The 27,635-nt window shown below is 48.7% G+C and overlaps 1 long non-coding RNA gene across 2 annotated transcripts; it reads left to right on the forward strand.

The window, feature by feature from the left end:
- Positions 1-9,280: 9,280 nt before the first annotated feature.
- Positions 9,281-26,844, forward strand: LOC117802688. Of its 2 annotated transcripts, XR_004626138.1 has the most exons (4): positions 9,281-10,124; positions 13,413-13,739; positions 14,615-14,820; positions 26,713-26,844. It is a non-coding gene; the product is annotated as an uncharacterized LOC117802688 (long non-coding RNA). The 2 variants fall into 2 exon arrangements; XR_004626139.1 differs by lacking the exon at positions 14,615-14,820.
- The last annotated feature ends 791 nt before the right edge of the window (positions 26,845-27,635 follow it).

The raw sequence follows: 27,635 nt of genomic DNA on the forward strand, positions 1-27,635 counted from the left end.
CGAGGGGCGGGGTTGGGGGACTGGAGAGGAGCACATACACCCAAATTTTGGCTGACGGTTTCAGGGACATGAGTGGACTTCCCAAAGTGCATTCACGAATCCTAGGGGTCCGTGGGCCCCACGTGAAACAACGCTGGTCAGTCTATGACTGCGTTGGCTGCTGTGGCAACTTCTAGCCGCGTGTGGTCACTGAGCACTTGAACCGTGGCTGGTCTGAATTAAGATGGGTTCTAAGGACAAAATGCACCCCGGATTTTGAACACTGAGTACGAGACAAGGAAAATCTCATTAGTAATTTTTATATTGATTCTATATTAAAAGATATGTTGGATATTTGGGGTGAAATAGAATATTCTAATAAAATTACTTTTACCTGTTTCTTTCTGCTTTTTAAAACTGTGGTTAGAGGGCCTCCTGGGTGGCTCAGTGGTTTAAGCTGCTGCCCCTTGATCTCAGCTCAGGTCTTGATCTCAGGGTTGTGAGTTCAGGCCCTGTTTGGGCTCCATGCTGTTGGGGGGAGCCTACTTAAAAAATTAATAAATAAAATTAAAATGCAGCTAGAACATTTGAAATGACCTATGTGGCTGGCACGATGTATCTATTGGACAGGGCTGCTCTGTGACAGGTCCTGTTGGTGGGGACTCACTGCCCTCTCCCCTCAGTCAGCTAGCAGGAGCCCTTCACAGCTCTGCGTGCTTTGCTGCAGGCCCAGCCCTTCCTCTTTCTGAACGAAGCAGTTTGGAGAATGGCCAGCGGGTCTTCCCAAAACTAGACTGAAAGCTCTTTGAGGGCAGGGGCCACGCCTAATGCTTCTGGGTCCCTCCGGGGATGGGCACCCAGCAAATGGAGTGCCACTTTCGAGATCAGAGCTCCAGGTAACACTGGTGTATTTGTTTCCCAGGGTGGCTCTCACAAAGGTCCATGAGCTGGCTGCTAAAACGAATGCATTCTTTCACCGTTCTGGAGACCTCAAGTCAGAAATCAGGTGCCAGCAGGGCCATGCTCCCTTTGAAGTCTCTAGGAGAGGATCCTTCTTTCCCTTTCCCTAGCTTCTGGCGGTGGCCAGCAATCTTGGGCTTGTAGGTGCATCACTCCAATCTTTGCCACCGTGAAGACATGGCCTTCTCCCTCTGTCTCACCTCTTCTTCCCTCTGTGTCTAAAATTTCCTCTTCTTACAGGGACAGTTGGAGTAGGGCTCATCCAAATCCAGGATGACCTTATTTGAACTTGATTACATCTGCAAAGACCCTATTTTCAAGCAAGGTCACATTCTGACATTTCAGTGGACATGAAGTTTGGGGGGACACTATTCAATCCAGTGCAGTTGGTGGGTATCTTTTGTGAGGGAAGTATTTCCAAAGAATCTGGTTAGTTCTTGGGTAGTTTGCACAACATCTCCTAACTCTAGGAAGGGCAGAGCAGAGTGCTTCGTGTATGCCAGGCACTGATCTAGACTCTAGGGACACAATGATGAATATGACACAGTCTTTGCCCCCATGGAACTCACTCTCTAGTGATGGACATAGACGATCAGTACGTCGGTATATAATAGAATGTTGGGTTGTGGCCAGCAGTGTGTGTGGTGGGATGGAGGGGAGCGGGTGGTAGAGGTGGTGGGCTATTTTTGATAGGACAGGATGGACAGGGAAGACCATTCTGACGCAACACTCGAGAACACAACAGGGAGTTACAGAAGCACGTGGGGTCGGAGATTCAGGGCAGACACAAGAGCAGGCACAAAGCCCGTGAATTAGGACAGTGCTCCATGAGTTCGAGGAACACAGAGAGGGTGCAAGTGATGTGGGTCACCCACCCAAGGTGCCAGGGCGCAGGCCAAGTGGAGAGGCCTGGGCTGGGGGCAGGGCATCCGGCCTCTCCATCCGGAGCTGCTGGCCTTGGGTGGGGGTGGCAGTGGGGAGGGGCCTTCCAAGGCTTCTAGTTCAAGGGTTTCACTTCCTCCAGCTCCACTTCCCCATTGTTTGGCTGGGCGGAGGCTCGTTATCCCTGGCTCTTGACGAAGTGATCCAATGCTGTTGGCGTATTTTCTTTTCCAGACAATAAGGACTGAATTGGGTTTTTTCTTTGCTACTTTTGAAGCTCAAGGTCCTAAAACCCCTTCTTCCATTTCTTCCTTGTTTCCCGCAGTGATAGGCCTGAGACTTTTCACTCTGTCTCTCCAGAGTTTGAGCCTGGTGTCTGCTTCGGTCTGAGAGGGGGCAAGTAGCCCCCAGGCTCCTGCATGGGGGGGGGCTCTCCACCCGGCTCACTCCTTCCCCAAGTCTTCACTCAGATGTCCCCTTCTCGGGTGAGCTCCCCTGGCTACCTTACTAAGAGGAGTGCCTCCCACTTGCAATTGCCTGCCCTCTTCACTTTTGTCCACTTCTGCCGCCCATAGCACACGGTGAGTTCCCGAAGCATCATGTATGGCTCAGTGTCTTCCCTGTCCCCACCCCCAGCCCACTCAGTTCCAACCTCCACAAGGGTAAAGATTTGTACCTTTTCTTTCCTGAGAAGCCCAAGCACCTGGAATAGTGCCTGGCACATAGTAGGTACTCAGATATTATAAACCGAAATGAACAGACAAGTGAATATGTTGTGGAGAAGAATCTTAGATGTGGAACTGGGAGAGTCCAGAGTGACTGATTACTCCTCTGTGTCTTCCCGGACACGGGAACTGAGTTGCAGAGAACAGAAAGGAATTTTTTTTTTAAAAGATTTTATTTATTTATTTGAGAGAGAGCAAGAGAGCACACGAGCCAAGGGGGAGGGGCTGCATGTGGGAAAAGCAGACTTCCTGCTGAGCAGGGAGCCCAACTCTGGGATCAATCCCAGGACTCTGAGATCATGAGCTGAGCCAAAGGCAGATGCTTAACCAACTGAGCCACCTATGTGGTTCCAGAAAGGAATTCTTTAGAGGACCTCTAGAGTATGCCAGTCTTGGTGCAGGAAGCAGAGACGCAGTGGGGAATAAAGCTGGGCAAAGGCTGGGTGCAGAGCTGGGTGGGTGGTTTCCCTCCTTGCACAACTGCAGGGGGTACCATTTTCATAGAACATAAAGCAAGTGGTACCCCTGGAATTGTTCAAGGTAATTGCCTAGGGGGGAGGTAGGTAGGGAGAGACTGTAGATGGACCAGGATTTGGAGCTTAAAGAGAGAGTGGACACAACCATGCAGGGTGTGACAGCTCGGAGGGAAGGCTCAACCCAAGAAAGAGCATCAGCAACCTAAGGTCGAGGGGAGCGCGGGTCTAGGATGGCCGCCATGGTGTTCTCTATGCCCAACACAACACACGGCCTGGGCCAGCCCTCAGGAGGTAAAGACTTAGTGAGCGGACAGCCAGGCCCATGCTCCAGTCATGGGAGCAGAGTTCAGGCTTGCTGTCTTGCCCAGCTCTTTCACCCAGTGGGGTTCACTCCCCCAGTTCTATTCTTCTAGCTGGTGGCTCTTCACCCTGGCCGCACAGTGGAATCTGGGGAATTAACAAAACAGAGCAAAACAGGATGCCAGGCACCTGCACCCCAATGTTCATAGCAGTAATGTCCACAATAACCAAACTGTGGAATGAGCCCAGACATCCATCGACAGATGAATGGATAAAGAAGATGTGGAATATATATACAATGGAATATTACTCAGCTGTCAAAAAGAAAGACATCTTGCCATTTGCAACGGCAGGGATGGAACTGGAGGGTATTATGCTAAGCAAAATAAGTTGATCAGAGAAAGACAATTATCGTATGATCTCACTCATATGTGGAATTTAAGAGACAAAACAGAGGATCATAGGGAAATGGAGGGAAAAATAAAACAAGACGAAACCAGAGAGGGAGACAAACCACAAGAGACTCTTAATCTCTGGAAACAAACTGAGGGTTGCTAGAGGGGAGGGTTTGGGGGATCGGGTAACTGGGTGATGGGCATTAAGGAGAGCACGTGATGTGAGGAGCACTGAGTGTTATACACAACGGATGAATCACTGACCCCTACCTTTGAAACTAATAATACACTATATGTAAATTAATTGAATTTAGATAAAATAAAATTAAATGTAAAACAAACAAACACACCCACAACAACGGGCTGCCAGGGTCCTGTCCCCAGGAAATGCAGTGCTGGTGGTCAGGCGCGGCCGGGCGTCCCCCTCATGTGGTCTAGTGTGCAGCCGGGTCTGAGACCCCCGCCAGGGGTTGAGAACCACTGCTGTGGAAGGATATGGCCTGAGGACACTTAACGCTGAAGATATAAAATGGAATTTAAAGGAGTGTGTGAACTTGGTCTGGGAATAAATTACACCTAAATTTCTGCCAACCTCTAACTGAACTAGAACGTTTTCTTCCATTATGGATGTGGGCGTCGAACCACATTGACTTTGTCACCCATAGAAATCACAGACATTTTCTTCTCACTATGGTCATTGTGGGTATCTTGAAATATCATTTAAGTTCACCCCCACATCAAAATTAAGGCAAGTATTAGACTTGTGCCTGGATTTTGTCATTTAATGCTTTAATAAAGAGGCATATATATCCCTATATCACAATTAAAAATATTTTGATTACTGGTATTCGATATGAGTGTTTTTATTGAAATTTTTTTGTATCTAGCATGTATTTTTTAAAAAGGTTTTATTTATTTATTTGAGGGAGAGACCATGCGCAGGGGGGAGGGACAGAGGGAGAGGGAGAAGCAGACTCCCTGCTGAGCAGGGAGCCCGACTAGGGCTGGATCCCAGGACCCTGGGATCATGACCTGAGCCGAAGGCAGACGCTTCACCAACTGAGCCACCCAGGCGCCCCCCTTTTATGTATTTTAAAATAGGATTCTGAGGAGGGGTCCATAGACTTCCCCAGGTCCTGGCTCCTTGCTCTCTCCTGGCCCTTCTCCCCTGCCCTGCCCCTGCTATCAGAGAAGGAAACAGGGGGCCGGTGGATTCCTGTCGGCTCTCCGTTAGACCTCTTCTTCAATTCAGCAGGGGCATCCAAGCCCGACCCAGCCACGGTCCCTGCCCTGGGAGAGCTCAGAGTTTGGTGGCAGGGAGGCAGAGCTAAGAACTCAGAGGAGGAAGAGAACAGATAAAACCTTAGGAAGGTTTCGGGCTGGGGCTGGTATTGGTGTGGAGACCCAATCAGAGACAAGAGGGTTCATTTTAAATGATGCTTCCACCTGTCCCGCCGGCTCCTGGGCTATGGGTGGCTTGCTCAGTGGGCTGAGTCTGCTGAGAGGAGACAGGAAGTAGGAGCACAGGGAAGCGCTGGGGAGAGGAGTCTGGACCCACTTTCTGGGCGCATCAGCTCATGCCCGGAAGACACCTCTTCCAGGCAGCCTGGATGCAAAAGCCTTTGGCCTACTTTCCTTTCAGATTTCAGCGAGGGTGAACACTCTGGGTCACTGTGGTTTGGGTCTTGAACCGTCTCCCTGCTTGAGGAGGAAAGTCTTGGGTGGAGCAAAGACTAGGGTGTTAGCTGCCCAGCGCCCGACAGTGTCCTTGGGGCCCACCCCCACCCCCGCAGACATGCCCGCTGGTGACCAGCTGGTGAGAGGTGGCAGTGTCACTCTGGGGGTACTTGACCTCCTGGCTCAGCAGCCTTAAACAAGGCGTTGTTAAACAAAAGGAATAGTAGTTGCGGGTGGCAGGAGTCCTGGAGGGGGATCAGAGGGCTCTGGGCAGATATCTGAGCGGGAAGTCACTGAGGTAAGAGCCGCATAAAACCCCAACAAAGGGCAAGCCCAGGAAATGGCCCCCATAGGGCCCAGAGTCAGAGAACACGGTCCTCAGACATGACCTTTTATCCTCCTAGGGTCAGGGAACTAGACTCTTCTCCAGGAGAATGCATGCGTATCATTTAAATTCTACACACCATTTCAGAGAATCACCCTAACGGTTGAGGGGGAGAAAAAAAATAAAGCTAGAAGTGTGCAATGAATCTCCCACGACCCATCGCACAGCTGGTGGCAGAGCCAGGCCCCCAGGTCCCTGCTGGCTTAGTCTGACGCCCTCTCCCCTCCCTGTCAGCAGCAACCTTGGAGAGCAGGAAGTGGGACGGAGGGTAGGCCACGCTTCCGGTTCCACACCAAACTGGGGACACTAATTGGTAGAAATAAACACAGGATACCGCAGGTAACCGAAGGCAGCAGAGACCTCAGATCCCCCCCCAGTTCTCACCCTCCCTCTCAATTCTTGATTCTACTGCAAAAGAACACGTTTTCTCCCTGAGTCATAACCTGGGGATGTTACAGAGGTTTCTAGCCTCTTCTGTATTCAAGCCCTTCCCCTCAAGCAGAGAGAAGGCTCAGGATTTTAACAAGAACCAAACCACAGAGGGGCGCCTGGGTGGCTCAGTCGGTGAAGCATCTGCCTTTGGCTCAGGTCATGGTCCTGGGACTGAGCCCCGCATCGGGCTCCCTGCTCAGTGGGGAGTCTGCTTGTCCCTCTCCCTCTGCCTGCTGCTCCTCCTGCTTGTGCTTGCGCGCATGCTCTCTCTGTCAAATAAATAAATAAAATCTTTAGGGGAAAAAAAGAACCAAACCACAGAAACCCAGAGTGTTCACCCTCACTGAAATCTGAAAGGAAAGTAGGCCAAAGGCTTTTGCATCCAGGCTGCCTGGAAGTGGTGTCTTCCCGGCATGAGTTGACCTGCCCAGGACAGACCCCTCTCCCCAGATACCTCTTGGCAATGGTGGAGAAGCTGCTGGTGACAAAAAGAACCTACTAGAACTAAGTAGAGAATGACCCACAGTCTTGCAACTGCCTCTACCTGCAAATAGGAAGGAAAGGGGGGGGGTGCCTCTAGTGAGCTAATGCCTCTGAGAGTCAGGGCAGACCCAAGTCCCCAAAGGGATCAAGAGCCATTCAGGCTGCAAGCATCTGAGGTTGGGGTTTGAGAGCTGTGCCTGACGCCCTGGGTTATCTGAGTCAGTGTGCCTGTCAGATACGCTGTTTCCCTTTGGTTACTGATTCAGAAAGTATGGGGGCAAAGCCCTGGGGTGTCTGGTGTGGGCAAGGCTCAGCAGAGCATGGATTCCACAATTCGGTCCTCAGCTTTCACTCTCAGGGGCTGATTGGTTTCACTTTAACATCAGATCAGTGTGGACCAGAGTATTCCTCTTCTCTGTTTTCTCTCTTCCTTCTTTCCTTTTCTTCTGTATTGCCCAGTTCAAGCCACCACCAAAGGGAAGCCAAGTCCCTTTTCCTGCCTCCAATCAATCTTTTATTTCATGGTCTATTTTGACCAGTTTGGGGCAAATACAGATTACTGAAGAGTCTGAGAGAATATTTGAAAAAGGGAATCTAGATAAGAATGGTTTATGATTAGCATGTGCCTTGACTAAACTGGGGTCTTAGAAGAGTTTGTTCTCTTAAATTTTCTTAAATCATTAAGGACCACCCCCCCACCCTGCCACATCCCGCCCAGCACACCCACTTGACCTTGTTTGTACAATTCATTCACTCTATCTCAGGGGATTGCTAAGTAAATGTGAATTTCAGGTCCACCCCTACCAAAGTGGGAGATTTCTCTGAGTCGAGAATTATATTTGGGATTTCCTTCCATGCAAAATTCTCCTGGTTTATAAGTACCTCTGAATATAAAATGGACATGAAGCTGGGGCTGCCAGGGCCTCTTTTTGACACCCCAAGAAGCTCAGAAACCACCATGAGACTTACAGGGACAACACCCCACCCCACATGGGTGCTGCCTCTTGGAATTGCCATGGGAAAAAATGGGAAGCCACTTATAAAATAATATATATACAGGGGCGCCTGGGTGGCTCAGTCAGTTGAGCATCCGGCCCTTGGTTTCGGCTCAGGTCATGATCTCCAGGTTGTGGGATCTGCTCCAGTAGGGCTCTGCACTCAGCAGGGAGTCTGCTTGGGATTCTCTCTCTCCCTCTCCCTCTGCCCCTCCCCAGCCCCCCTCCACACCACATGCCTGCACACACTTTCTCTCAAAATAAATGAATAAACAAAATCTTAAAAAAATATATATATGTATTTTTTAGTGTGTGTATATATATGTATATATACACACAACTAATGTTTTTGGATCCTTGCTCATTGCAATAGACAAATTCCGAGACTGCTTTTGATACAAATAAACAGCTCATCCTTAATGAAGCCCACTTGAAAAGACACGTTTCAAAGGCAACATGTCACTATTCCTCACAACTTTCTGGTGATTAAATATGGGACACACACTGCTGATGTGTGGTCACCCTTGCAGGACACCATGCAGCAGGAGGAATTTATTTTTATGCTTATTTTTTAACGGGAGGAATTTTTAACTACCCTCTGTCATCTGTTGAGTAATGTGCTAAAACCAACCCAGGAACCTTCTTAGGAAGTGTATACAGCTCAGGAAGAGTGTCTCTCTGGCTGGTGGGCTGACCAGGCGGCCTGGCAGTCGGGATTGCACAGCCCCGGCTCATGCGCCTTTCTTAATAACTCACTGGGTGGGGTTACACCAATACTTTCTGTCGCCGTCTGCACTTCATAAAAAGCAAAAGACGCATCTATGAGGTAAGAAGAGGAGAAAAGCACAAAGCGAGTTCTGTTCCATTCTACCCAATGTACATGATAGTGATCAGAGGACGTCTCTGAGAGCTCGTTTTCCTTTTGACCTTGTGTACTTCCTGTACTGAGCGGCCTCCGCAGGGCGCGCGGGTTCTCGGGGCTCCGGCTCCTCGCGGCGCCGCTGGGATGCGACCTGCGGCAGCTGCACCTGCTATGGAGAAGCTGGGGGAGGGGGGGCGGTGCCCTTGCAAGGTGCTCCTGGAGCTCACCGCTGACCCTCCCCCCCCCCCAAGGGAAGAGGCAGCAGCCCCTGGCCGCATTTCACAGAGGACACAAGGGGGCTCCGAGGGTCTCGGCAACCTGCCCCAGGTCAGGCGGCTCTAGGTGGCAGATCCAGGCTCATGACCGGGTTCTGCATGGCTCCAGAGCCTGTGTTCTCTCTCAAGCCCCTACCACCCACCCTGAGACCTTGCTTCTGTTTGTTTTTCTGGCCAACACGTTTTAGCGTGACAGATCAAAAGCAGCTCCTTCTCTGTACAACAAGGACGCTGGCAGTCAGGGGTTCTAAGTGGAGCATCTCACCCGCTGAGCCACAAAGGCAGGTCGTGGCAAAGAGCACGTGGGAATTCTCCTGGAGTCCCGCCAGGCCAAGGCCGGGTGCGCGGGGTGGGGCAAGTGGGGCCAGTTGAAACCGTGCAAGTTGGAGGGACCAGGTAAGGGGTAGACAGTCTAACAGCAAGGTCGACGGCTGCTACTCCTTTGGGGCTTCCCAGGGCCAGCTTTAACGTGCATTACAGGCTTTGATGCGCGGAACCCACCTGATACCCTCAGAGTAGATACTATTACTTGGTCCGTTTCCCACATTGGAAACGGAGGCAGGGGGTACTGGGAATTTGCCGGATCCACGGCTAGCATGTGGGGTGCGGGGATTTAAACCCCGGCTGGCTGGCTGGCTGGTTCTGAGCCCAGGCTCTTACTGCACAAAGGACAGGATAAGTTGAGGTACAGCCTCTCTCGGACTTCCCCACAGCACTGCCGAAACTGTAATTACGGGCTCACTGTCTGTTTTCCCCCACTAGACTGCGACTCCGAGAGGGCAGGGGTCATGTCTCTCCTGTTATCAGATACCTCTTATATCTCCAGCACCTAGACTAGTGACTGGCACACAGAGGGCACTCGGAAGTTCTGATGAATAGTGAAATGCATCTTGGAGAAGCAGAGGATTCCTTTGTATGAGCAGCACCCCCCCACCCAGTTCAGTACCTGGTGAACATGAGGGAGTCACCTCACTTCCTCCCCACCTCAGCAACACGAGGATGATAACAGGGGTGAAACTTTACAAAACAGTCTGCAGTTCCTTAAAAAGTAACACACAGAGTTACCGTGTGACTCAGCGGTTCCACTCCCGGGTATATGCCGAAGAGAACAGAAATACAGTCCACACAAATGCTGGTACGGAATGCTCATAGCAGCACTCTCATAATAGCCAAAAAGCGGAAACAACTCAAATATCCATCCTCGGATGGAGGGAGCAACAAAATGAGCTGCATAGAGGTCAATGTCATTCGGCCACAAATACACGCTCCCCGGGCAAACTTCAGAAACATCATGTTCGGTAACGAGCCAGCCGCAAAAGGCCCCTTATTGTTTGATTTCATTTATATGAACATGTCCAGAATAGACAAATCCATAGAGGTGGAAAGTAGATGAGTGCTTGTAGGGGCTGTGGTGGGGGACATGGGTGGGGAGCGACTGCTAACGGGTATAAAGCTTCTTTTTGGAGTGGTGCACATGTTGTGGAATTAGATAGCAGTGAATATACCAAAAAAAAATACTAAATTTAAAAGGGTAGATATCATGGAATGGGCGCTATATCTCAAAAAAAAGAAAAAAGAAAACAATATACCAAGTTCTATTGTCAATTTAGGTTAGGTTTTTATTTACATTTTTTAAAAAAGATTTTAGTTACTTATTTGACAGAGAGAGAGAGAGAGCACAAGCAGGGGGAGCTGCAGGCAGAGGGAGAGGGAGAAGCAGGCTCCCTGCTGAGTAGGGAGCCCCATGCCAGGACTCCATCCAGGACTCCATCTAGGACTCCATCCAGGACTCCATCCGGGACTCGATCCCAGATTCACGGGATCATGACCTGAGCCGAAGGCAGACGCTTAATGGACTGAGCCACCCAGGTGCCTTTTTAAAGTTATATTTAAAAAATTATTTATTTTAGAGAGGGAGAGGGAGAGAGCATGTGGTTGGGTGGGGGGAGGGGCAGAGGGCAAGAGAATCTCAAGCAGACTCCCCACTGAGCACAGAGCCCAATGTGGGGCTCGATCCCAAGACCCTGAGATCATGATCTGAGCTCAAACCAAGATCTGGATGCTCAGCCAACTAGCCACCCAGGTGCCTCTTATTGACATTTTGTAGGAATTTAGGGGTCTGGACATAATCTCAAAAATAAGTTTGTTGTTTTTTTGTCTCTGATCTAGTTCAGCTGTTGATGCGAAATCAAAAGGCAAGAAGGAGTGAGGCGAAGTGCAGGTCTGAGACAGGGGTCTAGCATTTGTGGTTCTGCAGGCCTACTAAATGGCCATAGCAAAAGGGCTTGGGCTGGAGGCCAGCCAGCTCCAGACTTGCTCAGCCTTCCAGAATTCTCACCGCCCTTCGCCCCCTTCTCCTCTGCCACCGTCCTTTTACAAGCCACCATCACCTGTGTCCGAACCACTGAACTAACTGCTTCATTCATTCCAGAAATAGTTATGGAGCACCTGCTAGTGTTGGGTGCTGTTGGGGTACTGGGGAGCAGGAGAGAACAAACACATAAAAATCCCTGCCCTTAGGAGCTGACTTTTCCACAGAGAGGCAAGCCAGTAAACAAATGATCCGCAGGTTATTTCACGTGTGAGAAAATGGTGAGTACGCTGAAGACAGCAAAGAAAGGACGTTGCGGGGGAGTGGTGGGTACGGGAGGTACGATGTGTATTTTTAAAGATTTTATTTATTTGTTTATTTGCGAGAGGGTGAGTGTGAGAGAGAGCGAGCACGTGGGCTCGTGCAAGCATGCGCAGGGGGGAGGGGCAGAGGGAGAGGAAGAAGCAGACTCCCCACTGAGCAGGGAGCCAAGGAGGATGCGGGGCTCAGGGCTCCATGCCTGGACCCTGGGATCATGACCTGAGTTGAAGGCAGACGCTCAACTGACTGAGCCACCCAGGTGCCCCAGGAGTTAGGATTTTAAGTTTGGAGGTGACGGCCTCATTGAGAGGCTGTCATCTGCGTCTGCGCACACATTGGCGCAGGGGAGGAGTGAGCCATGTGGATGTCTGGGGGAGAGCTGTTCCAGGAAGAGTGGTCCTGTCTGTAGAAAAGCAAGGAGACCAGTGGGGGGGGATGAGGGGAAGGGAGGGACGCAGCGAGGTCGGAGGGGGAGGGGAGGAGGATCCACTTAAAGCCATCGGTTCTCTCCTCTCTGTAAAACCTTCCAGTGGCTTCCAGCTCCTGGCCTATAAGGCCGCCCTGCCTCTCAGACACCAGTGCCTCCCACTCTGCCTGTCACTGCTCTGCTGAGCTCATTCCCAACTCGGGACCTTTTCCCTTGTGGCTCCCTCTGCCCGGAAAGCACCCCTCCACCCCCTCCCCCCTCATCTTCTCCTGGCTGGCTTGTTCTTATCATTCTGATCTAATTTCAAACATCACTTTTTGGGTGGACCTATGTCAAGTAGCCCCCCTCCTTGATTATCCCATTACTGTCTATTCTCTACTCATTTATGACTACTTAGAATGATCTCGCTTGGTTTACATGTCAGTGGTCTGCCCACTCCTCCCGAAAGGAAACCCACGAGTTAGGGGCCTCCTCTGGTTTGTTCACCTTGGTCTCCCTGGAGCATTCCTCAATAATTACTTGGTGAATGGATGAGGGATTTGGTGACCTCATCCTCCTGGGAATTCCTCTGATTAAAGCAGTGGCTTCTGGGTGTCATCTTAGCACCTAAGCTTTCTAGCAGGACTTAACTATTGCCCCATCCAGGTGACCTTCATCCTAGGGGAAGACTATGTTAGAGATACATTGGGCTGGGACAGAAGCCTTCTTTCCTTCTATCTCTCTTCAGGACAAAGCTTCATGCCCTCCACCTTCTATTAACTCTCAGGTACTTCCAAGGTCACACATGCTTTCCTCCTCCCTCTTGATCACATTTCGGCTGCCAGCTCTCTAAGAGTGGGAGGGTGAGTAGGGGGTGCTTCTGAGATTTGAGAGGTCCTCAGGGACCGTTTGGCCAAGGGAGTCCAGAGAATTCATGTGACAGATGGTGAAACTGAGGCCTACAGTAGGGAAAGAATGTGTCCAGGAGAAGTGGTGGCAGATCCCAGGGAAAGAAGTCATCAGACTGGAAGATGTAACCCTGGGGGTTCATTGAGACTCCTAAAATTACACGAACAATATTTTTTAAAAGATTTTATTTATTTATTTGAGAGAGTGAGAAGAGAGAGAGCACAAGCAGGGAGAGCAGCAGAGGGAGAAGCAGACACCCCACTGAGCAAGAAGCCCAATGCGGGGCTTGACCCCAGGACCCTGGGATCATGACCTGAGCTGAAGGCAGATGCTTAACTGACTGAGCCACCCAGGCGCCCCTTGTTAGTCATTTGTCTGAGAAGAAAGTTCATCATTGTCTTAAGGGGTTTCTGTAATGGCCTTAGAAGTTAAGAACACTTTAAGGGGCATGGACTCCTTTGAGAAAACCACAACTGAACTCCTTGGGGTGTCATATTACTGTCCTCCTAGTAAATAGCAGTGCAGACTCATAGCAGATGCCCCCAAAACCAGTTACTGAATGAGTGAATGAATGAATGAATAAGGAGTGAATAGATTGATGGACTGATAAATGAACCCATCTCCTCCATTTAATTCCAGTGCTCTTTTGACCAAGTCACAAATGCGAGAAGTTAACCCTGGCCTGACAAGGGCGGAGGACCTTGGATTTCTCGCCTGACTGCCCTGCCTTCCCAGGATGACCTCTCAGACGGGCTGCATGTAAGTGCTTTCTGGGTTAGGCAAACCTTGAGAAGCAATCTCTGAGCCTTCTGTGGGACCAGCCCGTCCACTGACCTGAAGATAGTCCCATTGTATGTAAAAGACCCAAGCTTTCCCTGTCGGACTCCACCCAACCTCTTGCTCAGCTCCTGTCCTTGGCATCACAGCTCAGGCCAGGATACAGACTGGGACAGGAGCCAGAGAGAGGTGAGTAACAAGAAGTCCAAACTTTCCTGCCTTTTCTGGGGGGTGTGATTCTCCTGGGGGGTGGTTGGTTTTAGGTCACAATAAGGTCTATTTCTTTAAAAAAAAAAATCACATTGGCCCAGAAATACCCAGACCAGGCTTTTGGGACAACTGAGAAAAGAAGAGTTGGACCCAGGGCTGAGGAGACTGAGAGGTGGAGGGTGCATGAGGGCCCGGGGGCCATTGACTTGTAGGCGTCACTGTCCCCACCCCTGTTCTGAGGAGAGCTTGGTGGTGACTTTTATGAGGAGCTCAGAGACCTTCGTGCATTGTCCGACAGCAGCTGCTGGGGCAGAGCACCACACGGGGATCTGGAAGCTTGGATCCGAGTCTGAGCTTGGCTACTTAGAAACTGAAAGGGCCCAGTCTTGGGAGACAGAGCAGGGTTCACGCTCTGGCTCTCTCTTTGCCTGCTGTGTAACCGACGGCAAGCGGCTTCATTTCTCTGAGCCTCCGTTTCCTTGTCTGGAAGCATGGGACCCGGATCCATTTTGGTCCCCACCACCCTGTTAGCTCCTTCCCCTGGTATGTGGGGACATGCTCAGGGGGAGGGAATGCCCTATGTTGCATTGGATCGCCCCGAGGGCAGTGCATGCCCCCGACTGCTTCTGGATCAGGCAGCCTACTGTTTCTTGGTCTGACCTCGAGGCCTCCAGCCCTGACTCAGGGCCTAGGAGAGTGAAGTGCTTACTCTGCATTACCTGCACCCCCCTGGAGTCTTCGGTCCTGCTCAAGCTTAGATCCCACAAAGGCAGCTGGTTCATACAGTGGACGGAGCAAAATGAGGAAAAGGAGCGATCATCAGTCACAGAAATCCCTTCTCACCCACCTGCCAGAAGCTGGTACGGGCCTGCAGAAAGGGGGCTACGGTAGAGATGGAATGATACCGGAGGACGTTTCTTGTACCCCCTGAAGGCTTTCTGTGTCGTGTAAAGCTCCCAGATGATTCAATATGCAGCAAAGCTTGAGCACTGGGAGGCTGGAGGAAGGGAGCTTGGAAGCCCGGGCTCCCACAAGAACCGCTGACTGACTGACACAACGGGTACTACTATATGGGAGGTGGCCTGCGGGGGGGCGGGTGGCTACGGAGTACGGGGTCCAGAGCCGAGAGCTCTGGTGCTCATCCTCCCCCTCCCTGGGCCCCCGTGCCGCTGTGGCCAAGGCCTTAGCTCCTGGCTGCCATGAGGAGGGGCTTGGGCCCAAGCCTTGGTTAACATCAGGATCACTGGGGGCTTATAAAAAAGACTCCAGGGGCGCCGGGGTGGCTCCATCAGTTAAGCATCAGGCTCTTGATCTCAGCTCAGGTCATGATCTCAGGGTCATGAGTTCAAGCCCCGGGTTGGGCTCCATGCTGGGTGTCGAACCTACTTCACAAAAAAAGTACAGACTCCTGGGGCCTAATTCAGGGGGTCTGAGGCTGGTTCTGGAGTCCAGACCAAGGAGCCTAGTGTACTTGGTATGTGGCCGCCTACTGACAGGGAGGGTCCTACTGTCGTTGCATCACCAGTGCTTGACTGGATCTGGGACTTGTCCGGGATCCTCTATCTCACAAAGACTGGGAAGGGGTGAAGCTTCCAGAGAGGGCTCCTTGTTCACTGTTCCAGGATACTGACACCAAGCTGTCGCTGTGTGATCTGTGCCTGCCTGCAAGGCCTTGTAGGGGCAAGGAAACTGCCCTTCCCAATACAGCATGATCCCATGTGAGAAGTGCTCTGCCGGATCCCCTGACATTTGCCAAGCACTGGAGAGAGCCTTTGGAGCCAACCCTGGAGGGGGAGAACATAAGGAGTTCTGCTGTGCAGAAGCTTCCAGAAGGGCAAATTTGACCAGTAACCATCCCTCCTCCCATACCACTCCATAGTGGTCTTGAGAAAAAAGAGAACTCTAGGCTGCCGAGGCCTGGGGTTTCCAGCTGGCCGGCGTAGCTTTGGTTTCTCTTCGGCATCAGTTTCTGGTGGCAAGGGCAGGGTGGGGACCAGAGAATGGGATTTTATGGTACAGGCAGTCTTTTTGGGGTAGAAGAAGTGAAAGTGAAAGTTCTTAGAAAGTTTATTTCTAAAGGAAGAGTAGGAAAGTCAGTCGGTGGGGAAACCAAGCCATGGGTCTTCTTCCAGGTTCCTTCCCCAGCCCCTTGGAGTGAGAAGTAGAGAAGAGAAAGAAAGGTCTGTAGGTAGGCCAGCCCGTGCAGTAAGCCCCCATGCTGGACTTGAGCCTGAACTCCTTCTCCCATGTGTGGGAGGGGGTCTGGGGTTTCCTGGCCGGTCCACAGGGTTAGGGAGTTCCTTCTGAAATACAGGTGGGATTTCCCTCAGTTGCCAGTGAAATCAGAGGAGTCGCCACTTGGAAACACAGCTTTTGTGTGGAGGTGCTTTCAGCTCTGCTGGGGACCGAAACTCGGGAGCCGCGACTTCCTCAAACACCTTGGTCATTGTGAAAATGCAGAGCCCCTCAGGCTCTGGTCCCTTCTGGTGGGGCTTTTCAGCATGATACCCTCTGTATGTCCTCCAAGGGGTCTTTGCATTTTACTGAAACAGTTTGCTGGTGTTCCTTTAAGGACTCGAAGGGCCCATGGGACCTTGAGCGAGCTGTGTGAGGACCGCGGCTGGCTGGTGGCTCCTTGGCCCTGATGCTGTCAGCGCAGGACCTCAGGTGCTCCACAGGAATTGCTAAGTCAGAGAGCCCAGCGCCCCTCTCCGCAACCCCAAAAACTCGACAAAAACAGGAAAGCCCAACCGCAGGGGAAGAGTGTCTAACTCTGGCACGGGCATCGGGGTAGAATAGCGCCTAGCTCTTTGGAAAGGCCAGTTATGAAGACTAGGCAGGAATATAGAAAAATATAAATGGTGCAGAAATATTATCTGGTAAGTACGTTGTGATTGCTTCTGCTATAAAAATATGATGTGTAGGTTGTAGTAAAGAGCTGGAAGGAAAGACAAATGGAAATGGTTGTGCTAAGACAGTGAGATTACAGGCAGTGACCGGTGAAGGTTATTCTTAAAATTTAACCGGGCAACATCATTATAATATAAAAGCCAAACCTGTGCGCCAGTGTTCGTGAGATGCATGAGCGGCGTGTGGGTGGCTGAAAGGACTTTACTTGTCCTGCCTAGACAGGGCTTCTCGGGGGCCAGATTCGATTTGTTCATGCCTCACCCCAGGGCCCCACACCTAGTGCATAGTAGGTGCTCAATAAACGCTTGTTCAGCTGCTGGCTCAGTGGGCAGCTTGTAGACAAGGCTGAGGTCTTGTTTGCATGTGCCCAGAGGTAGTTTGATTGGAGAAGGAAAAGACTTGGGAAAAGAAACACATCCGATCCAGAAACTATCAATCAAAGGGAAAGTTCAAATACCGTGACCTCTTGTCTTGATTTCATGTAAGGTCGTTCCTTTCAGCTAAAGTGGTTTAAGTAAATGCGTAATCAAAAAATTTCACTTTAAAAAAATTTTTTTAGCTTTTTGTGGGTGTGAATAAAGTCACACACACACACACAAGAGAGAGAAAGTCCTTGTCCACCTGGGGATCCCATCCTGGGTTCAGGGTCCTGTGAGGGTAATACAGGCCTGCCTCCAAGGAGGAGTAGTTGCCTAATCGACTTCCCGCTTTGGTCTTCCATTTGACCTCCCTCTTGCTCCAAGTAGAGGCTTCCGTGGAGCTGGGAGGTAGGGCATGCGGTGCCGCCTTTCCGTTCTGGAGTCCTGGTGCAGAGGGTCACGACTTGGCCATTGTCACTGAGGCCTTTTTGTCATCACATGGCAGGACTTGACCTGTAGACAAAGAAAAAGTAGGGTGTTTTTGGTTTGGTTTGGCATTTGCTAACTGGTAAAGGTCCTGCCTCAGAATATTCCCTCACTAACCACCGCCTGTCTAAAACACAGCCACTAGTTCCTCTTTGAGGGTCACGTTTTGAAAGCTCCCGGTCAGGCACTGATCTGGAAAGGGAGACTCTCTGAGCCATTTCTCCAGGGAAAAAAGAATGACAAGTTGCCTCAGCTCTGGGAAAATTAACCACCAGAGCATGTTGGGGGATGTTGTACCTGGGAGCTGTGGGGCATCCCTATTGGGTAGGGGCCGGGGGGCACGGGCAGTGAAAGAATTCACCCAAGGCAGAGCAAAGCAGACACTCACAATGTGCTCCTAGCAAGGGATGCCCAGAGCAATTCTATTTTTTTCTAGAGAGTCTCCCTGGACTACTAATATTAAGTAATATATCCAGTCAGTTGGTCCCTCAACTATCAAGACCCCGAAAGAATGGAATCCAGCATAGTGGATGGTTGACTTCTTGCCAAGCCATGTGCTAAGGGCCCTGCACACAATATTCCCTCAGTCTTCCAACCACTCTGTGAGGTAGGGAACTTTCCTACTTTACAGGAACAAAAGGCAGGGCTCAGAGAGGTGATTTGCCCAGGGTCCGGCAGCTAATGAACAGCTAGCAATCCTTGAGCACTTCCTACAAGAGGGCTTCCTTTTCGAATCTACTCAATCCTCATAACATGTGGAGGGGACGTCAGCCCGTTTTAACAAATGTGGACTCTGGAGTACAAGGTTAGCTTAACCCCCACGCTGTATAAGGTAAAGGTTGGCTCCCGCTGTGTCTGGTCCACAACACATACTGAGAGCCTGCCTTGTGTCAGCAACACCTGGCTGCTCTGCTGATCAGACCCAGTCCTGCCCTCATGGAACTTCCTTGCTGGCGTCACTGCACCAGGACGGTGTGGAGATGGCCGAGTGGAGAGAGGGTTGGGACAGCCAGGAGTAGAATATCCAGAGGACACGGGGCCCAGGTGGGGAGCAGCCCTGGCTTTGGTCTCCCCTGCCTGGGGAGGGCCATCGAGTGGCCCTAACCTCATGCTTTGTGGCCACCCTCAGGTAATGATTATCCTCTTTGGGGGCCTGAAGCAGGAGGTCAGGTGTCTCTAGAGCCCCGTTATCTCCGGGCCTTGGACCTCTGGGGGCTCTCACCTCACACGCCCATTGTGGGGTTTTGCCCTCTCTCTGTTTCACATACACACCGCAGAAGAGATGCCACCAGGAGGTCGTATCAGAGAAGCTCCTCCTGAGGAGATTTTGAGGCCAGGATTACATTTCTGGGGGGAAGGAATCGCGCCTAATAGGTGGTGTTGCCTTTGGAGGGGCTGGCGGGGTGTGATATGATCTGACTCGTGTGTAACAAGCTGGCTCTGCCGCTGAGTAGTGACAGGATTGGTGGGGCTGAGTGTGGACTCTCCCCTAGAGGGTCAGCCCCATGGGAGCCCACCGTGGCCTGAGTTCTGGAGGCCTTCCCTGGACTGGAGAGGTCCGCTGGTTAAACCCTATCCTCAGCTTCCTCCTCAGTACAATCCTCAAAGGATTACATGTGCTCATATGTGGAAAGGGCTTAGAGCAGGGCCTGTCTTCAGTTCCCAGATCTAGTGTGTCTCCTTGTAGCTTCTCTCTCAAGTAAGATAACCCTTTCGGTCCCTTTCCAGCCCTCTGCCTCTGGGAAATCATGTGTACTTTTAAGGACTTCCAACTATACCACACCCAAATGGTAAGAGCGCCGATTTACTGGGTGCTGACTTTGTTTTTTATTGTCACGTGCCACGTCTTCACTCGGATACACTTGTTTAATCCCCAGTGTTCCTAGGAGTTTGCAGTCATCACCCCATTTAGTGATGGAAAAACTGAGGCACGCGTGGTTAACCCACACGCCTGACATCACAGCTCGGAAGTGGCAGGTTGGAACTCCAGAGGTCTGAAGCCCCAACCCCCAACCACTCCATTTTTCTTGCCACTGCATGACCCTAATGTTTAGAATCCACAGAAATTGGGAAAAGGAACACTGACTCTGTCCTGTGAGTGTTGGAGCTTTATTTGTTTGCTTTTTTTTTAAATCAAAAGATGACTTTAAAATTGGACATCTCAAATTCCCCCTGGTTCTGCTCTCCTCCTGTTGCAGCTCCTTCTAAGGAAGGCGTTCTTTCTCAATTTCACCGGACTCTCTTCTACTCAGAAAGAGGCACCTGTAGAGATGGGAAAACGCTGATCAGCCAGTTCTTTCACGTGCTGGAAAACAGTCTTAGGAGGTTTCAAAAGCTCTCTGAGCCTGTTCTTCTCTGAAGCAAGGGGGACCTGGCCCCTTCCCACTAGACTGGCTTCCGGTCCACAGCCCTGAGAAACCTGTTCAGAGTTTTTCAGGCTCTCTCCTTCCTCAGAATTTTATTTGATCTTAATTTGTTATTTCCATATTCTAGAACAGTTAGAAATGAAATAAAAGTATAAAGAAATAGGGAAATAAAATAATCCCTAAGATCTCCTCTCCTGACATCTTTATACGGATTAGACTTGACTTTGAACCTGAGGGAGAGCCTGCCTGTATGCTTGGCACGGCAAGGGCCTGTGGCAGGGACACAACCCTTGCCCCGAGATTCTTACAGTCTGAGCTGGCAAATGCGGGAACAGCTTTCCACATTTTCCTGTATTTACTGAGCATCCACTGTGACTAGGGATTCTTCCACATGCTTGGTGTCCATCAGCAAACAAAAGATCCCTATCCTCGCGGAACTTACATTCTAGTGGGGAAGGCAGGCCATGAGTTGATAAATGCTATAGAAAAAAAGAAAAGGAAGTGGGCTGGGGTATGGGGTGTGTGGGAGGAGGCTGCAGGATGAAATGGGGGTCAGGGTTAGCCTTCCTAAGGTCATATTTGGGGCACCTGGCCGGCTCAGTCAGTAAAAGCATGCAACTCTTGATATTGGGGTCATGAGTTCAAGCCCCACATGGGGTGTAGGGTTTACTTAAAATAAAAAGGTCAGAGTTGAGTCAAGACTTGAAAAAGAGGAGAGATTTAGCCATGCGGGTATCTGGGAATAGAGTGTTTTGGGCAACAGGAATAGCTAAAAATCTCAAAGAAACAAAATCTAACACAAACCTCAGGAAGGGGCCACCCGAAAGATAAGTGTGAGAAAGGGCCAAGGGGAGGAAGGAGGGCTTGCACGCCTATGCTAATCGCATGGTGGCTCCGTTGGGTGGGGTGATTTATCTGACTCTGGGGACCAGGCTCTGCCCAAACCTTTGGGCCAACGGAAATCAGCTCTGACCCAGGCTCTTGCACAACTGGGACACAGCCTTGCATGAGCTGTTCGCTCCCTGGGCCTTAGTGGCCTTGGCTGTAAAAGAAGACAGCTGCCATCTGACCACTCTCTGGTGTCCTGCCTCCTCACTCCCTGAGTGCCCTTTGTAGTACTAATGGTACTAATAGTAATAATGATAATAATGTCACAAATAAGATGGCGATTGCAGCATCTTTCTGGGATGAATAAGTTAATTATTCTTATGATTGAGACTTTTAAAAATCAAAAGCAAGACCATTTAATTTCTGTGGTTTCTGAGGACAAGAGGGGCAAGGGCCTAGCCTTTAGTTAGGAAAAATAGAATGAGGTGAAAGAGGGAAAAGGCTTCATCGGACCAGCATGTAACCGCCTTCCGTTTTTGTGGGAACTGTGTTCCAAGAGGGCCCCTCTTGGCCGCTCCTGAGAGTATTTCCTTAGCTGAGGCTCAGAATGTCTGCAAGCAGCCAACTGTCAGTTTGGGAAGGTTTGGGAAGTATTACGCAAAAGGTTAAAAAAAAAAAAACGGTCTTTGAGAACCGTTAGAAAGATACAACCTGCTAAAGTTCCTAGCCTGTAGGCTGTAGGAGCCAGAAATATAAAACTGTGTTCTCACAATTTGCTGAGCTGCTAAAAGGAGGAATCTGAGAGCACCATATTGTCAGACGCTTGGTTTTGCCCAAAACGCCAGGACTGGGGGTCCTGTGATGCTAGGGAAGGGCTCTCCCTCCTCATGACAGACAGGACTATTTTTCTAATGCCAGGGCAGAGGTGGGACAGGTGTGCTGGGGACATAGGACTAACAATGAGAAGATCCCCCGCAGAAGGTACATCCAGAAAGGAGAGCTCATGTGAGGGGTCACAGGAAGTGGGCTGGGGGATAGGGTGTGAAGTAAGAGTCAGGGTCTGAAGTCAGATGGCCAAAAGTCTAATCCCACCTCTGTGCCTCAGTTTCCTTATCTGTATAATAGGCACACAAATGATGCCTACTTCACAGGGCAGTTGTAATAAGCAAGTGAATTAATACACATGAAGTCCTTAGTATAGTACGTGTGTCCTAATGAGAAAGCCAACAGCTGATGCTTTGGGTTGTAGGAGTTCTTTTTTTTTTTTCCTTTTAAGATTGATTTATTTATTTGTCAGAGAGAGAGAGAGAGAGCACAAGCAGAGGGAGAAGCAGACTCCCTGCTGAGCAAGGAGCCTGACGCAGGACTCAATCCCAGGGCCCTGGGATCATGACCTGAGCCAACGGCAGACACTTAACTGCCTGAGCCACTCAGGGATCCCTGTATGAGTTCTTTCTAAGCAATGTTTGAGTGTTTTTCATTGAGGACTGCCTATTCAGGGAATGTTTTCCATGCAAGCATACTTTCAGGTTATTTATCTCTCTTCTTTCTAACCCAGATTTTCCTTAATCCTGAATCATCATTTTTTAAACCAGTGCTGTAGAAATATAAGCAAATAAAGGGGCCAAGGGCAGGTCACCCCAAAATGTGCCACTTTGACATACCGATTGTTTTAAATAAAACTTACTTAAGAGAGAGTCAATCCAAAAAGAACACTCTGACCACCACCTTTATCTCCAGAAAGCAAGAAATAAATCCGTGAAAGGTTCCCTCCCTGTACCAAGAGGTAAAGATACATCCTTATCACCACAAAGGGGAAATTTAGAGCCAAGAAGGCTGTATTAAAATACCCTTGTTATTACTTTTTGCTAAATTACTATCCCAGCCCAAATGCCACTTAGTATTCCTTACTAACTGAAGCTCCCAAAGTTAAATTTTCTTTGTATTGTCAATTCCTCACAGATTTATTGTGTCTTTGTCTAAAAAAGTATAAAAACTGCCTGCCTTGGTCATTTCTTTGGATCTCAATTTCATTATTGGGCCTCCATGTGTACATAATTAAACTTTGGGGTTTTTTCTTTCTATTAATCTCTCATGTCAATTTACTTCTTGGACTAGCTGGAAGAATCTTGAAGGGTATTGGGACTTTTTTTCCTCCCCTACACAGCCACAAATGTACATCACTATATGTGATTTCAAATTTTTTAGTAGCCACATTTTAAAAAGTAAGGCAAAACAGATACATTAGTTTTATTTTATTTTTTAAAAAATATTTTATTTATTTATTTGACAGAGAGACAGCCAGAGAGAGAGGGAACACAAGTAGGGGGATTGGGAGAGGAAGAAGCAGGCTCCCAGTGGAGGAGCCTGATGCAGGGCTCGATCCCAGGATCACGCCCTGAGCCAAAGGCAGACGCTTAATGACTGAGCCACCCAGGCACCCACATTAATTTTAAATACATTTTAACCCAATATAACCAAAATATTTCAACATGTAGTCAATATAAAAATTATTAAGATTTTATACTTTCCCTTACTATATATTTGAAATCCAATGTATATTTTACAAATATAGCATATCTCAATTCAGATTAACCAAGTGCTTACTAGCCACATGGGGCTACCATGTTGGACAGTGCAGTTCTAAGTGATGGGAGGATGGTTCTTGGCAGTGAGCTGGGGTGGGCTAGTCAGGCTGGGCCCTGCTATCCCTCCCGATCTCTGCTATGATATCCAGAAAGGCCTGTGGGATGGAGGTCTTCTGGTCATATGGAACGAGGAGGATCTTGATGCAAGCCCTGCAAATTCAAGAGTGTGGTTTTGAATCATGATCTATTGAGCAAGCTCTTGCTTGCCCCTAACCGTCTTTTCCTTTCTCCCCACTAGCCCCATCCTGTCACAAAACTACATCAAGAGTCCCTGGAGGTAGGAATTTTGCTGAATTGTTCTGCCCACATTCCCCTCAGCCAGGAAGGAGAGACCACCCCATCTCCCCTCAGGGAAACACCCTTTTGTCTACTTCAAGATTTCAGTTTGGTCTTTAAAATAGGGTGTGCCTTGGGGAAGACTGACTTGCTTTTGAGGACAAGACCTCTTCACCTCTTCAAACATGAATTTGCATGTCTTTCCTTCAGTTTATTATTACAAAGTTGTTTGAAGGGGGTCTCATGTCCTTATTTTCAAGTTTTTGGGAAGAGTGGAAGGGACCTCACTCTCACCTCCATGAGCCAGTAGTATTATTATCTCCGTGGATACTCTAAAATCCGAAAAGAAACTCTATTCTTGTTTCATTTGTGATGAGATTGTGCTGTCTACTTAACCCATAGATGTTCTTTTCCTTCAGCCTTCCTGACTACTACTTCTTACCAGTCTTTAGTATTCCCAGCCACGTTGTCCTGAGGCAAATCACTTTCATCAGGCAGTTCCTGAATGCTGATCTCTGGCTCAACTCCTTTAGTCTCATTGTGCCCCAAGGGAGGTTATCCAAAGAATGCCCTCCATTAATAATTTTTTAAGTTAGATTTATGTTAACAATCAAAATATTTTTATTGAGTGTTTTTTCCTTGATTACTAACACAATTTTAGAATACAGAATTTGGCATACTCTGGAAAAGATGAAGAAGAAACATTATCCTATTGTCTAGAAAACACCACTATTAACTTTTTGGTATTGTAGATGAGGAGACAAGACTAGCCCATGCCAAAAAGAAGAATTATTCAGTACAGAATTTATTCATTTACTCATTCATTCAGTGCCTTGGGGTGAGGTACAGGAACATGCTGAAGTAATCTAGAAGTTTAGTCCCTTTCGGGATATCGTCAAGTAAAGGTCATCAAATGTAGAGCATATCGCTGATGCTGGAGGAGCAGCTGATTCCTGCAGGAGAGACTGTCTTTTTGAATGGAGGGTGAGCAGTATCCTTTCATTCTTTAGGAGGGGTTATAACAAGCTAAGGTTGGCCATAAAATTTTTTTTGCTGTCTCAGTGTAATAACTATGACCAAGTCATGACACTTCGAAACAGCACTTCACTAAGTGATTCTGTTCATTTTTCATGTTTGTGACCAAGACCCCCCCACCCCCAAAAATAAATAGAATAAAAGGCATGGCATCTGGCAAAAAATAAGAATGAACTAAAGTGTTGTAACTTAATTGGTAAATGTGGTCAGCCTCAGGATTGACGCCAAAAAGCCGTTGAAGATCTGGTTAATATTCTGTGGTTACAAATTAAGGGACAAGAACTTCCCTCTTCCTTAGTGACCAATAACGTTAAATATAATTGCAGCTGTGTAGCTGGAATTTCAGTGTGTGTGTTTGGGGGAGTAGGAGTAAGGTTGGGCTGTGAAGCTTAGGAAATATTGTCACTGGGTTTGGGAACTTGGGTAGTTTGCTTCTCTGCAGAGGAAGCTCAGAGCCTTGAGGTGATAAATTGATGGATGGGTTATGGGATTGGTGGGAATTGACGATTAAGTTAGTTTTGGGGACACCTATGGGGCTAAGTAGTGCCATAGAGTAGGGTATAAAATAATGGCAATAAGGGGAGATGAGAGGGGACCCAGCGTTCTAGTGAGTGGCATGTGCCACTTTGAATTACCAAAGGCAGGACGTGACAGTGGTAATCTCTGGATGGAAGATGACGAGGGGTTTGTCTTTTCTTTTGAGTCCCCCCCGTTGCTACTCCCCAGCTGTCTGCTTTTCCACAGTAAGCATGTATTAATTTTTAATTAGAAAATACAATTTAAGATATACAAAAATAATTTAGAATAGTATTGATAGATAGCAAGTCTTGGGAAAAAGAGAAGTCAAATAAGGACCTCCTTTCTTGATCATTTTCAAAGGGCCTGCTTCCCCCTAACCCACATGTATAGTCCTGTTCCCTTATGTTTGAAATTTTTCCTAAAAGATTTGTTTCCAATATTTTTGATCCCTGTGAAAATATTTCCAAGAGAAGTAACACACCCCCCATTCCCAGTCATTTATTATTAATAGTACTCTACACATGGCTTTTTTGTTGCAACTTTTGGTTCTCTCAAGCCCTATAATTTTTAGAATTGGAATGTCATTCTTCTAGACTCAGGTAGCATCTGAGAAGCTCTTTTGTGCCCTTTTAAAATAGAAATCTAGTTTATTTTTCCAGCAGTCTTGGGTTCCCAGAAAAATTGAGCAGAAGGTACAGGGATTTCCTATATACCCGCTGCCCCTGTTTTCCTTCTCAAATTATAGACCCGAACTATGATGGGGTTGCTCTGCCCCTCCCCTCTTTCCAGTCCGAGATGAACACCCTGAAGCTACCAAACTTTTAGATACTTAGCAACACACGGGGAGGTTTCTGGATTAGGACCATGGAGTCCTTCGACAAGGAGGGACCCTGTTCTAGTAAACTGGGTGTGTGGCTTTAGTGATAAGAAGGGAAGAGCTAAGGAAGGAGCCCAGTGGGGGTGGGGGGAATGCCTGGGAGCCTGGGTCCTCTCTCTGCACCATCCCGCAGGCACCCACCTACTGATACTCCATAAGGGGATTAAGAACACAGTAGTCACTTCTCCCTTGGGACCAAGACTGTTTTAGCCACAGAAGCCCCATCCACTAAAGGGGTGGGGTGGAATGAGTAGAACTGAAAGAACGGGAAACTCAAAGGTGCCTGGTATCCATGAATAAAGAAGTCGCTTTTTATTTTTATTTTTTATTTTTAAGAAGATTTATTTGTCAGAGAGAGGGAGAGGGAGAGAGAAAGCACAAGCAGGGAGAGTGGCAGGCAGGGCAGGCAGAGGGAGAAGCAGACTCCCCACTTAGCTGGGAGCCTGATGCGGGACTCCATCCCAGGACCCTGGGATCATGACCTGAGCCGAAGGCAGACGCTTCACCAACTGAGCCACCCAGGCGCCCGATAAAGATACTTTTTTAAAAGGTTGATTTTTTTAAAAAAGCATTTTGTTATAAAAGTTCTAAAAAATACATTAAAGTAGGGAGACTAGCGTAATGATCCTTGATTTTCTCATTGCTCAGCTCCAGCAATCCACTGCTATCCCTCTCTCTTCCGCCTCCTGAAACTGGATTATTTAGAAGCAAATCACCATCATTTTCTCATTCCAAACTGAAGTACTTCAGTATATACCTCTAAAAAAAAAAAAAGAAAAAGACTAAAAGGAAGACTTCTGATAATTTACAAATCTTCATCTTCATCTGTCACTGACTTTGAATGAAGAACCCTGAGCCCTGGACCTACTTTTGCCAATCACCAGCTGTATGACCAGCAGCAAGTCGTGTACTTTTCTGGGCTTGCAGTTTTCCCAGCTGACTGGGCGAAGGAGGTGATTTCTAAGCTCTCTTCCCATGCTAGAAATCAAATATTCATGCAAGGGTCACTGTGAAGACTCTAGAGACATAGGTTTGGTACAGGGTCTATTTGCTGTTGGTTTTTTTTTATGCAGTGCCCAGTTCAGAGTCAAGATCTCCTCACCGAAGAGCCGAGGAGGTACTAGAGGCTGCTGAGTGCCAGGAGCTTACACTTAGAGCTTAAAAAAAGAAAGGAGTCTTGAAGCCGTCCCCACAAGCAGTTTTGGGCTGCCCTCAGTATCTCTTCCGACAACCTCAGTTCATCTTAACAAGTGTTCTGCTGAGTTGCGGTGCAGGGACATTTCAAGTGCTCCAGAAAGATCTGCTTTTAAAAAGACCACCCTGAAACCAGTAAGTAGTGAAAAGCCATGTTGGCTTGAAGCGGGGGCAGGGGGCATGTTGATTGCTTTTGTAGATGTGTCTCTGGTGTGCGTCCTGTTCCAGGGCGATAGTTAAGGAATAAGGAGGCCCATTTTACAGGCCAATCAATTGAGTATGAAGTAAAGTAGGTGGCTTTAAGGTTGCCTGGTAAATGAAGGATTAAGTCCAGAACAGAATTTGTCTCTTAAATTACAGACTACTGGCGTATTTAT

This window comes from Ailuropoda melanoleuca, chromosome 6, assembly GCF_002007445.2.
Source record: "Ailuropoda melanoleuca isolate Jingjing chromosome 6, ASM200744v2, whole genome shotgun sequence".
Taxonomy (NCBI): Eukaryota; Metazoa; Chordata; class Mammalia; order Carnivora; family Ursidae; genus Ailuropoda; species Ailuropoda melanoleuca.